We start from the raw sequence: 14527 nt of genomic DNA, 5'->3' as shown, positions 1-14527 counted from the left end.
AGCACTGTAAGGCCACTGGAGATGCAGGTTCTGGCATGTGTTTGTTTGCTGAACCTGACTTGATCAATTGGCCACATCACACACTCTTCCTAATTTGCTGCCTCATCACTGGGCCAGAAGCAATAGGACAATAACAAACAAAAACAAAAAGTAAACTTCAAAAGATCTCAAGTTGATTCTTCTCAGGAATTTTCTTCACGACCAGAAGCTGTCTAAATATGTGTCATTGTTATAATATGGGAAAATGTTATCTGAAAATTCTATTTTCTATACTTTCCAAATGATGCTAGCAAAATAAGCTCCTATGTTTTCCCTAATGGGAAATCATACCGTGCTATAGTGATTTATGTGTTCTTAGGAAATGACAGGATAAACCTATACTTTACTTTAGAGAAATATCTATGAGAATATTATTGTGTACATGAGTAATTAAAACATTCTCTGGTTTTCTGGTCTTTCCAAATCAAACCTGATGTGGTAAACCTCAATGATTGTGCTTTTGCCCAAAGAATGTGAATGCACTAACAGCATCTGAGAGAATACAGTTTGGGTTCATCACTTTGTTCTCTCTCCCAATCAGGCTTATGAAGAACTTCAGAGGAGTCCTAGCCTGGAGCCAAGAATGGTTTGCATGCTGTCGGAAGCACAGTATGGTTGTGTTCACATCACACCTGGGGCAGATACTCAACAGGATAAAAGCATTGCTAGGACTTTGTTTTATTTTAAAAGATACATTGAGTTCTCAGTTTATAGTTAACCTGAATAAATGCATGTGACGTTCCCAAGTCATAGTGATAAATCTCAGAGCTTCTGTGAATGTTAGGATGTACTTAGACAATTAAAGAAATGGAGTGTTTATTGTTATTATCCCTGAATAAAAAGAATACATAGGGACACAAAGTAACATCATTTTTATTTTACAAATTTGTTTATACTAATATATCATAGTATAAAGATGATATGATATAGATGTAACCAACCATCTTATTAAATAAGAAACACAGAACCAATGCAAAGAAGAAAACCAAGAGATCAGAGCTAAGAGCCTTACCAGCCTGCTGCAGCTAGCCTCTTCAGCCAAGAGACCTCTCCGAAAGAGAGCTACTTCCTGTCTGTTTGTCTTTATATAGATTTTCTGTTCTGCCTTCTCATTGGTTGTAAAACCAACCACATGACCGCCTCGTCACTGTATGTTGTACAACCCTCCAGGTCCTCTATGATATTGAGATTAAAGGCATGTGTCTCCAATGCTGGCTGTATCCTTGACCACACAGAGATCTACCTAGCTCTGCCTATCAAGTGCTGGGATTAAAGGCGTGCACCACCACCGCCCAGCTTTTGCTATGGCTCTAATAGCTCTGACCCCCGGGCAACTTTATTTATTAACATACAGTTAAAATCACATTTCAGTACAAATAAAACACCACCATAATATGACATCTCCATATTTTTGTACCTTAATTATTATACTCATATCCTCCTAGAGAAAATCTCCAGTAGTGTTGATTAGTAACATTCTACTTTATATACTGTTCTATGTACTTTGTGATGGACACAAATCTATTCATGCTAAAGGTGATGAGGAAAAAGCAAAGCCAATAAAAAAAGAGTTTTGTTTGGGGAAGTATTTTATATATAGTCATATAAGGGGCTTGATTTAGTCTGAGCCTGGACTACTAGATCAGTAATGAATGATTTCTGGAAAATTGTTCTCATCTCATTTATGATAGCATGCTCTCATTCTACAGCACATTTATATTCAGAATATGAAGCATGCCACATGCTTCCATATCTATTCTTTGGTGGCTGTCCCTCTTTATTGCTTGCTTAATAAAATCATCTTAGAAGCAAGCATAGTTGACTAAGTAAACAAGAGTTCACCATGAAAATGACTTGCAAATTCAATCTGTAGCCATGCCTGCAAGCCAGATGAATCTGATCATACATGCATTTGTGTTTGCAAAAGGCAGGAGTGCCTGTGGACTCACAGAACTAACTGCAAAAAGAACCTAAAAACACCATACAATTCACTATAGAAGACCAGCAGAACTAAAGATCAGTGTTCGCACATGGGAAGTATTTTAACAGTTTCCATAGATTTGGGTAGGTTTATTTGAGTAAGCATCTGGTATATAGAATAAGGTATACAAATATATAGACTCAAAGAGAACAAAGAATGGTGATTCTATTCCTAATCCTACTCCTAGAAAACAAAGCTTAGAGTTCTAAGCTGGTCACTTTCTAGTGAGTCTTCAGAATAAAATAGTGAAGCAAACTTTAAAACATGGTTCCACTTTTGGTACATAGTACAGAAGTGTGACAAGAACACATGCCCAGTGGACACAGAAGAATGGTATATAATACCTCCAGCCAAGAGCACTTGAGAAGGGTTGATGAATATTGCTGGTGAACACTATAGAGAGTAAAGATGTTTCAGGAAGAAAATTATAACCACTAATTTAAAGTAATTTCTGTGATGTGATTTAAAATTATGTGCAATTCGGTGTTTCCAAATTGGACTTTAATTAAGGAATATGAGAATCACTTCTAAAAGGGACTTCTTTAATAATAATTTATCTGAGATTCGATTATTGGAAAAGATTAGAGTCAGAAGATATTTAAAAATCATACTCATCTGACTCTCATATTGTCTCAGACTTGGAGAACTAAATATTAATGTCTCCAAACAAGGGTTTTATTACAGATAACAAGAATGCCATGGAAATAAAAATATAAATTGTTCAATATTGCTAAGGGAAGTAGAATTGAGTCATGAGAACCATATGTCCTAACTCAGGAATGAAAACTCCCATTTCAAAGAAGTAGTACAAACTCATATGACTGTGGGTAGTATTTCAGCAATCCATATTTATGGTAGAAAATCAAAATTTACCTTGATTAATTATTCATCAAGATATTGTCACACCTGTACAATATATTTGATACATTATCTTCCTTGCTGTTACAGGAATGGCCTCCTAAAAAATACTTTCATAAGGTTAAAAATATTTTGGTGTCAGAAACAGTAATAGTGAGCTAAAAATTAAGCATGAAATATCAGTTTCCACCCACTGACATAACTTCCAAGATCATCAAGTAGTGATAAAGAAATCGTCAAAGAGGAAGCATAAAATCTATGTTAAGGATTCAGAGTCTAGGGCTGTAAGTACTGGCAGCAAAATCATGACCTGTGTTTGATCCTCATCACCCACTGATAAATCTTGGCAAGGAAACAAATAGGGGATGTGGAGAAATGATTCCCAGGGTAGCGAGCTCCTAAGGGAAATCATTTGAGAGTGACCTCTGACCTTATTATGAGCATGCATATACATGTACCTTCACCTTCATATACTCATAATCATGCATACCTGCACACAATATACAGAAATTTAGTCCATCAAATAACCCAGATGCTTTCAATGTTTGCAATTTCTATTTGTACCTCATGAACTCAGTATGATTTTCTTGCTTATAAGGTGAATCTTGAGCATTTTAGAACACCAAGGATAAGGATGTGACTCAGTAAGAAGAGTACTTATTCATCCTACATAAGTCCTGGGTTCGATCCACAGCACAGAATAAACCAGGCTCAGAGGGGCTGATACTTTCAGTACCTGAAGGGAACCAAATGGATTAGAAGCTTCAAGCCATTCTGAAGCATAATCAATACAACACTGAAATTAGCTATCAGAAATACATAATTAATAATTATGTGGCATGCAAAATATATAGATGTTATTTATAAGATAAATTTATTGAATCTACCTCCATAACATATATTATCATAATTTATGCAGGTTTAATGACTGTTGACATGATTTTAAATTTTCTAGGTCACACATTTTCCATACTTGGTATCCCCTCATTTTAATGAAGTCTGGTACATGGATCAGGGCAGTCACTAAATGCACAACCCTCTCTGTAGCTGGAATGTAACATATAGCATCTTACTTACCTTAGTCTTGGGGAGAAATTTACAGTGAAGTTCTCTGGAAATTTATGATAGAATGAAATCACTTTCAAGGAGGGTCCTCTTTGCCCCTTTTCTCCTTAGGAATTATGTGGCTTACTGCATGCATAGGTTAGCAAAAGTGAGTCTTGCAAACAAAGCTAAGAGAATCACAGAGAAATTGACTCTGAGCAACATCCTTGTTGACCTATTGAATTATCTAATCTTAAACCATCTACCTCATATTGTCTGTTCTGTGATCTTATAATCAAAATCCTATCTCATTTGCTGATGTTTCTCACACATTCTATTTTTTCTCTTGACAATATCACCATCATTGGAAAACAAATCATTGTTATTTATGACTAGTTTATTTAGGTTTAAATTCTTAGGACAGAAAGTTAGGGGGTAGGGAGAAAGAGAGGGAGAGAATAGATATTTGACATTGGTAATTTTTCTAAACTATGACATAAGGACATAAGGACATTTATCTATTTATAGGAAAGAAGGAGGAGAAGAGGGAAAGGGCAAGAAATAGATGTGGGCAAGAGGAAGCAAGACAGAAAGGGAGCAGATTCAGCATCACCTGCATCCATGTCAAGAGGACACTACAAGGACTTAAGTCAGCTTCCTTGAATCTGAGTTTATTCAGTTTTCCAGTTATCTGAATTCTGACTCAGTGAATATTAGTCGCTTGGTGTAAAATAAAGATATAAGTTAGTTCTTTATCTTTTCATGATGACACGTTGTAGCTTTATCTGAGAGACATTAAAAGTTAAATCCATTCTTAAATTAAGGGATTCATAAATTCCTTTTGAAGGTTAGTTGTAAACATAGAGTAAAATCTCATTAATTAAAGTAATTAAAGTTTTTTTTTTGTCAGTCTGGAAATTAGATTGGCAAACCTTGCCCAATATAATTCTTTCTGGACCTAGTCTAAAAAATAAATTTGAATCATGCAGTCAGCACATGGTGTCTATGCAAATCAGCATTGCTAAGATGTATGAAAATGATTAAATAATTTCTGTGTTCTATTTCCAGCTTCATGGCACCAGTAAGAAACACTTATAAAGACTTAAACAAGTTAAGTAAACTCTTGAAGGCTTGGTTTACTCATCTGTAAAATGGAGTGGGTTTCATAGTTTGAAAATTCCATCCTGCAGATACTCAGTTTGTTGTGTTTTATTTATGTCTATGAAAAGGTCAAATTAGTTAGAAATAAATAACTAGGATTTTTGTTTCTTGAAATGACTCCATATCTTTCCATCATGATGACAAAATGCCTGAGATAATCAGCCCATAAAGAAAGGTTTACTTTGGCTAACAATTCTGGAAATTTCAATTCAGTTTATTAGGCCATTTTTTTTCTGATTTAAGGCCTATGAAAAGGCAGAACGTTAAAGTACAACACATGGTAGAAACATCTCCTCACCTCCCAGCAACAAGGGAGATGAAAGAAAAGAGGGGCCATGCTGTTTATATCTCTCTATATAAATAAAATGCTGATAGGCCAGTAGCCAGGCAGGGAATATAGGCAGGACAAGCAGAGAAGAGAATTCTGGGAACAGGAAGGCTGAGTCAAGAGACACCAGCCTGCTGTCCAGGGAGCAGCATATAATGGCAACAGGTAAAGCCATGGAACACGTGGTGACATATAGATTAACAGAAATGGGCTGAGTTTAAGTGTAAGAGCTAGTCAGTGGTAGGCCTGAGCTAATGGCTGAGCAGTTTAATTAATTTAAGCTTCTGAGTGATTATTTTATAGGCAGGTGCAGGGTCCGTGGTGCTGGCAGGACTGGAGAAAAATACAGGTCCAAGTTCTCAAAAGCTCTGCAAGGTATGACCTGCAAAATAGAAAGAATTCCTGTTGGCTACAGCTTCCAACAGAACTAACCTACCATGATTGCCATGTGCTGAAGATACACTTTTAACTCATGGATGTTTAGGAAACATTTATGATCCAAGAATAGCCCCAATCTCCCTCTGTAAAGAAGAGAAATCATGAATACCTGGTATCTAGTCATGTCATATTACATGATTTTATGTGCAAAGAATTTATATCAGCAACTAAATTCTGTTTACCTAAGCCACCTAGATAAGAGGATAAAATTAAGAAAATTCTTATATTTTATAAGTATAAAAATGTTGTTTCTGATTTTATTTATCTTTCATTTTAAAACCAGCTCTTAATCTTGAAAATAAAGATTATCTAAGAAATTCTTGAGTGAATGAATGAATGAATGAAGATAAAGGTAAAATGAGAATGTTGAAATAAATCACCAACAATTTGAATATGATAAGCACTATCACATTTATTTTCAATTGCATTTTTATTTTTTAATTTTTCATACAATATATTGTTATATATTTTCCTCTCCTTCAACTCCTCCCATGTCTTTCTACCTTCTATCTTTTCAACTTCATATTATTTGTCGCCAAACAAATAAGTATACAAAAATAAAGCAAAACAAAACTAAACACAAAAGATAAAAAAACATTAACTCCTAAGAACAACAAAAAAAGTCTACACACAGAAAATAGCATTTGTTTTGTGTTGGCCAACTACTCATGAGCACGGCGTGTGCCCTAGAGTGTGGTTGATATATCCAGTGTCACTCTAAGGGAGAAAATTGATTTCTCCTTCTCAGCATATATCAATTGCAAATGGCTTTATGATTAGGAATGAGACTTTGATTGTGCTTCCCCTTCTCCCTGCTGGGATTTGTCAGGCTCCAGTTTGTACAGGTCTTCTGTGTGTGGCCACAGTCCCTATGAGTTTGTATGTGCCTCAGCTCTGTTGTGCCACCCCTCTTGCTCATAGAACACTGAGTCTTGATGGGAGGGTTTTGAGAAAGCCATCCCTTTTAGGGCTAAGTGCTCCATGGTCTCTAATTGTCTGAACACTGTTCACTTCCCCCTCTTAGTGCTGGTACTCTGTCTGGCTTGAACCTGTACAAGTCCTTTGAGAGTTGCCACAGTTTCTCCTAATTCATATGTCCATCTGTCCTGTTGTTCTTTCTTAGAAAACACCATTTCCTCATGGTTATCAATCACATCTTGTTCTTAATATATTACTCACTCCTCTTTTGCATATATCTGAGCCTTCAGGAGAGGAAACCATGGTAGGATGCAAAGTGCTGGAGCAGTAGCTAAAGGCTACAACCTGATCTGCAGGCTGAGACAGAGAGAGAGACTTGACATGGCATGGACTTTTGAAACCTCAAAGCCTTCCTACAATAACACACTTTCTCCAACAAGACCATATCTCTAATCCTTGTAATCCTTTCAAACAATTCTACTCCCTGGTAACTAAGCATTTAAATACATAGTTCATGAAGGCCATTCTTATTCAAACCACCACAATGCCCAAGAATGATATAGATGGAGCTTGTGGTCTATCAAATTTTACCTATTTGAGAAACCTCCACACTGATTTTCATAGTGATTGTACCATCTGAATTCCTACCAGCAATGAACATGCATCCCATTTCCCCACACACTTTCCAGTATGTGCTGTCATTTCTTTTAGTGATCTTGGCTATTCACCTGGGGTAAAATGTAACTCAAAGTAGTTTGCATTTTTCTGATTTCTAAGGACGTTGAACATTTTAAAGTCTTTCTCAACCATTTATCTTTCAACTTTTAAGAATTCTGAGTTTACTTTAGTTCTATATTTCATTTTTAAATTGGGTTATTTATTTTGTTCAGTTTTTGTTGATTTTTAGTTCTTTTATATTTTCTAGATAATAACACTTGATAATATGTATAATTTTGAATGAATTTTCCCCCACGTGTTAGTTTGTCATTGTTCAATTAATGGTGCTTCTGCTGCTCAGAATCTTTTAAGGTTCATGATATTTCATTTGTTAGTTTTTGGTCTTAATGCCTTCCGCTTTGTGGTACTTGCAGATGGTCTATTACTGTGCCAATGAGAAAGACAAAGCAGAAGAGATGGTGCCAGCCATGGCCATGAGAAACATGATGTAAAGATACCAGTAAGCCATGAGCCACGTGGCAAAGTATGCATTTATAGAAATGGGTTAATGTAAGATGTAAGATCTAGCTAGTGAGAAGTCTGAGTCAATAGGCCATATAGTTTGTAATTAATACAAGCTTCTGTATGTTCATTTAGGTCTGAGTGGCTGTGGGACCACGAGGTCGTGGGAGCCAGGCTAGACCAGAAAAACTTTCAGCTACAAATGATTTCAAAACAATTCTGTATTTTCCCTTCTTTCAGATTCAAGGTATCCACTCTTCATTGATGTCCTTGATAAATATGTAGTTTTGTTTTGTGCAGAATGAGAGACATTGGTCTATTTTCCTTCGTCTACATGCAGCTATCCAATATGACTACCATCATTGTTTCCTCACCCCAGCACAGTCACGTATATTCAGTATCATTGGAAAATACCACACACATACAAAAGTCTTGAAAAGCCTCTTCAATATCATCAGTGACTGAAAAGGAAAATACCTTTCATAATATAAAGTAAGTTAAAAAAAATTGAACATTGACAATATCCTAAAAGTCTTCCTTGTACCTTATCAATCTCACCACTCCAGTTCTCTACAGCAAATAGTAATTGTAATTGCAATTTTGGTTGTAACTTTTGCATTTCATTCATAGTTTTGACAGATATTACTATCATAGATAGCAGAGTGGTAATATAATATTTGTCATAGTATGTTTTTGCTTCTGAGCCTGGAAACAGGCATTCTAGCTCTTTTTCCTTTATATTTTCAGGTCATTTTCCATCCATTCATCTTTAGGAAATTTATCAAATTATATTACTCTCTGCCTTCATTATCATCCATATAGTAACATTTACCCATTTACTGAAATGCCTAGGTGGACAGAGCTGTTGTTCAAATCAGTATAATTTCACCAATAATTCTTTTGTATTTTATTTTTTTCCTGTAGATAATATTCATAGCGACCACAATAAAGTTCCTTAAACCTGCCCCTCCAATACTAGGTCATTCTTGAACTGTTGTTATTACTAGTCATCACAATGTGTTCTGTAATCACAATTGCATATATGATTCATCTTGAATAGGCATCATTCATCAGTCATTACGGATTTAAGTGGGCCCACTTACAGAGATGCTCTCATTCTTCACAGCCTGCTTCTGCAATTATAACTGCTTCCTCTCATAAATCAAGTGCTAGAACCCTTAACCATTTCTTCAAATTTCGGCAAAATAGCAATCATAGTTTAATTCAATCTCTGATTTCTTTCAGTGTAGTGTGAATTCTTATTGGTCTTAATCATAAAAACCCAGAGCCAGATATTGGTGTAAATGCTGAAAGATCAGAGAGACAAAGGAGCAAACCACAACCACCTCTTACCTCATCAACTCCTCAGCCTGAAAAGGATGAGCTCCTGTCTCCTCCCACCTTATATTCCTCTCTCCACCCATTCAAATCAATTTCTGTCTCCACCTCCCAAGTATTGGGATTAACAGTGTGTGCCATCACCATCTGGCTTCTAGCTTTAGCTAGCAGCTAGCTCTGCATTCTGAACTCCAAGCAAGCTTTATTTGCTAGAGCACAACAAAACACAATCACATTTCAGTCTGGAACTCAGCAAAGCAAATTGTGTTTAAAGAAACTCCCCAAGATTTTAATGAATGAACAAACAGCTAAAGTGGTTTTTATGCTGCCAGATAACCAAACTGTATGTATTTCATCCACCAATTCCACTGTGACACTAAGTATTATTTCATTTCTTGCTTTTCCCCATACACCTTCTAACATTTTCTATGCCGTTTACATACTTTCCAAATGACTTTATTTATTTTAAAATATGAAGGCACCATAAAAGAACATCAATCCATTCCAACCACTAACTGTATTTTCAAGCCAGCATCTGTACAAATATAATGTAACTCTTGCCCTTCTACAAATATGTTGTAATTATGTATCTGTATAATGCCAGATGTATGTTCTCAATTCTTTGTATTACCTACTCAGACACTTCACTAACATTTCTGTGCCCTCCCCATTTTACTAAAGTTTCACTAACATTTCTGTCCCCCCAATTTTACTAAAGTTTTTTTTTTTAATCTAATACATTATTTCAATAAATATTGACACATTTAAACCAGGTCTCCTACCGTAAAAAAATTTAGACCTCTTTTCTTTAATATTCTGGTTTGCCTTTCTGGAAAAACGTTGAATAGTCATATTATGTAAAGACTTTCAATTTCACAATCTTCTTCTAACTATGTATTTACTCTGATTTAACTAAAGAAGTTCTCCCCAGTTCAACAAGGTAATTCATAGTTTTGCTAACTTCCATTATCTACATGTGGCATTTGACGAAGTCACATTTGCCAACAGTGACATCTACCTCCTATTGATAGTCTTCCGATTTTTTTGTTTGTTTTCCTCCCAGAATATAGATGAATCTACTTTTTTCTTCTTTGATAATTCCCCTTGTCTGTTAGACATTTTTCACTGGACTGCTTTTAGGGATATATGCAGCTGGTACCCTTTTCCATATAAACTTACCTGTGTAATAATCTTATGTATAATGACCTTTGTAATCATACAAGATTACCCTTTCAACTCAGATTTATGTGATTCACATATCCCACTCACAACAAACAGAAAAGACTTGGCTTGGGAGGATCTGGGAATAGAACTCATGGTCTCATACATGCAGTCAGTGTTCCAGTGAACTGTATCACCCAATCTTCATTTGTTAGTCATTATATTTCTCTTACTGGGGCAGAGAATAAGTTTGTAAGTCTCCCTATAAACACATTGATAATTCTTTGGACAAGTAAACAAATGCCATTTAATTGAAGAAAACTGCTCATCTACTACATGCTTTGAAACAGATATACCATAAACCATGTGTCAGAGCTAGAATTACATTTTATCTTTGAATGTATGTGAGTAGTCCATGAAATATACAAATTATTTAATAATCTGAGTAAAACATCAGATTTAATATCCTATTTAAAACTCAATAACACATATCATTTAATGCCCATTGATGCTCATTTTTTATTTAGTTAACCACTGGTTTTACAGGGAGAGAGCATGGTCTGTGTCTGTGCATAATTACTTTAGCCAGCATGACTGCTAATATAATTGAAATTTAAAACTTTTACTACAATTAATCAGTCATTTTCATACACTGAATTCTCTAAGAAAACATATGCCTAGTATCATAATACTAGATTTGAGAATAAAAAGGAGAAAGAGAATAGGACAAAAGAGATGCAAGTTCCTCCTTCTTTTATTTGGATATAGAAGCAAGAATCTGATTCTGCAAAATTAAGGAGTTGATTAGTGGTCATGAGAAGTGAGGCGTGCTAAGGGCAGGGAGGTTAAATGAATTTATAAGGGATAAATGTTGAGATATTTAACCAAACTGATGTTAAATATGTTCTGGTATTCTACAGCACCGTAGGGAAGTAACTAGAAGTCAAGCAGTTTCATATTTTATAAGGAATTGTGGAGCAGAGTTCAAAGTTCCATAATATTTGTGATTAATGTTTGGAAGATGGAATGTTAATCACTGATGTGATAATTGCATATTGCATAAATTGACCAATTCATCACATGAGGAGATATATACACATATGGTTTAATGATAGCAAAGTATTTATTGAAAAATAAATAATGTCAGAAAGAGATTGAAATAGATACCATATTCGGTATAATAAATGGTTTGTAGGAATTTTTAATTCTTGTTCCATTTACAATAGGTTAGGCATCTGTTAGGAAATTTTCTGGCTGTGTTTCTCCTACAAAATATCAAAATGTTCTATAAGGTAGATTAATAATTTCAAATATGAGATTGATGATGGAAAGCTCATGACAAACCTTTGTTTTCTCTCTAATAGTAAATACTTAGCGTTATCTACACAAAGGTACATTGTACAGATTTTCTTGTGCACTCAATGATTGAAATCAGAAGGGAGCTGAAGCAATATGGAAGGCATTTGAAACCCAGGAAGATATGTTCTTGAAATGAGTTGCTGTTTAAACTTTTGAAAAGCAATTCATACTAAAGTGTGTCTAGTATTTCTTCAGGGAGTTTGACCATGTAATGAATAAATAGCCTTTTATTAAGGGACAGACATTTATTTAGTTCATTGTTATGAGACACAATATTATAACTTTATTCTAAGAACAAAGTGAGCAGTTACCAATACATGGTAGATCTACTAAAAAAAGATACAATGTATACTAATTTAGTATTTATCTGCATCTCTTTACTTAATAAGAAAGATTTGCCTTTGATATAGTGAAAAATTAATTTGTGTTATAAAAATATCTAGGCAATAAATATGTGGACTAATTATTTACTTAACAAAGCTTGATGATCTCTTCTACAAATAAGAATAATTCACATAATATAAAAGTTCGATAAAATTCCTTGTAATGGTGGCACATGCCTTTAGTTCTAGCACTCTAGAGGCAGAGACAGGTGGATCTCTCTGAATTTGAGACTAGCCGGTTGTACAGAGCGAGTTCCAGGATTGGCTCCAAAGCTACAGAGAAACCCTGTCTCAAAAAAAAAAGTTCAATAATATAACACATGAACTAAAGGAGCGGTAGTTGCTCAACTGTTCTCAGTGTGAACACGTACAAACAACAGAGGATAAATTGAAAGGTACACTTGCACAGAAAAGTTCAGCAAGCCTTTCGTCTACTTCATTAAATAATGGCTGAGAAGAAATGCTTATGCCTAACTTTGCAGAGTTAAAAATAAAATGGCATCCTTTTACAGTCATTGTATGTGACCCTAATTTGGGTCTAATACCTAGTATTACATGGATTCTTTGTAAACTGTTTCAAGTTGTCAGCTTTCTTTTCCTTCTCCTCCTTCCTTTCTCTTTCCCACTTACTCCCCCCCACACACACCCATAGCTTTCTCTTTCTATTTTCTTCTTACCATCAGCATTTCTTGTATCCTGAAGGACATTTAATCTCAGGGTCTATATCCTAAAATACCTATGACAATTGAAATGTTTTACAAATTTCAAACAATGCCTGGCACATAGGGAAAAAAAAAACAATTGTTAATTATCGTTTCTATGATTTGGTCCTTTGCATTCAATATTTGCATGATGTATTTCTACATAACTATCCACATATGTACACAGGCATTCTTGAAGTTTTGGAACTATTAAAAATTGATAATGTGCTTGGCCACTGAGATCACTCAGTGGGTCAAGGTCATTGCACACAGACAAGACAACTTGAGTTCAATTCCTGGGGTTGACCTACAAGGTGTCAGCAGAGAACCCACTCCAGAGAAATGTCCTGTAACTTCCACTAGTCTCTGTGACATGCATGTGACTGTAAACATCCACATCCACACTCAGTAAATAAATAAGTCAACTCTTTGTCTTCTGCATTTTTTTACTTAGGCCTTTAATTTCTCTTAGCAATCTTTGCACATCTTTTGTCAAATGTATCCTCAAAAATTTCAGAATTTGAACCATGTGTAATTTGTATGTGACAATCACTTTAATGAAAATTTAACCTAGAAATAAAATAAAGAATAGATAAATAGTTGTAATTCTGAAAAAAATATTTCATTTTTAAATACTACTACAATTTACTGTTATTCCTTTAAAATTAATAGCTATGCTCTAAAATCAGATGATTTGTATAATTAGTTTGACATTAAAAGGCTAATTCATTACAATATTTTCATGTATATAGCATAACTGTTTTGATGTTGTATAATCTTCATTGGGAGATGTGAATGAACATCTAACTCATAGAGGAAACTGGCAAAAGACCATAAAGAATCAATCCAAATTTAGCGTAGCACACTAATGATTGTATTGGGATTATGTACCATAGCATAAATGACTTAAAGGCAGCTGCATCCTTGAAAAATCAATACCAATATTCATGACAATTCAAGAAAACTGTACCTCTGAAGGACCTTATATTATCTGTAGGTGGATTAGCCCTTTGGAGAAAATCTGTTCTCAACAATGCTTAACACTTGTATAACCTTTGAACAGCATTGCAAATTTTGTAAGTTTTGTAAGTTTCCTGAACTTTCTAGTTTCAGGTAACTCCCTGAGTCTTGACCTTTATATCTAAATCTTTGTTTTTGTTTATCTGTAATTTTTATCTCATATAGAATTGTATGATATGAATTTGAAAAAAAATCCACAGGTAAAACAAGGAAAATGCCAGTCTTTGTCAAATTAACCACAATATTCTTTATTTACCATTTGTGGATCTGTGATTTTCCTGATGCAAACAAAAATGATATATCCATATGACACGCTAAGCAAGAGCATTGTATTAACAGTGGTAATGAGGAAGCCTCATGGCAGATATGTCCAGGACCATCTCAAATATATAACAAAATGATTCGTTTGTGGAGAACATAATTATATTTAATTAATATGAGGCAAGACAGAAAGTCAACAAAATGATGGGGACAGGAAAATGGAAAGGTGTCTTTCATTTCACAGTCAGCTTGAAGCTGTATCTTCTGAGGATCAATAAACCCTGTATAGTTAACAATCTATCCTGTAAATCCTTCTGGCATACAATTATTATTTTCATATATATATATTTTATATAAA

The sequence above is a fragment of the Peromyscus californicus genome, unplaced genomic scaffold (assembly GCF_007827085.1).
Source record: "Peromyscus californicus insignis strain IS unplaced genomic scaffold, ASM782708v3 Scaffold_9__1_contigs__length_137607984, whole genome shotgun sequence".
NCBI classification, from domain to species: Eukaryota; Metazoa; Chordata; class Mammalia; order Rodentia; family Cricetidae; genus Peromyscus; species Peromyscus californicus.
The sequence above is the reverse complement of the archived record's forward strand: the minus strand, read 5'-3'. Positions refer to the sequence as shown.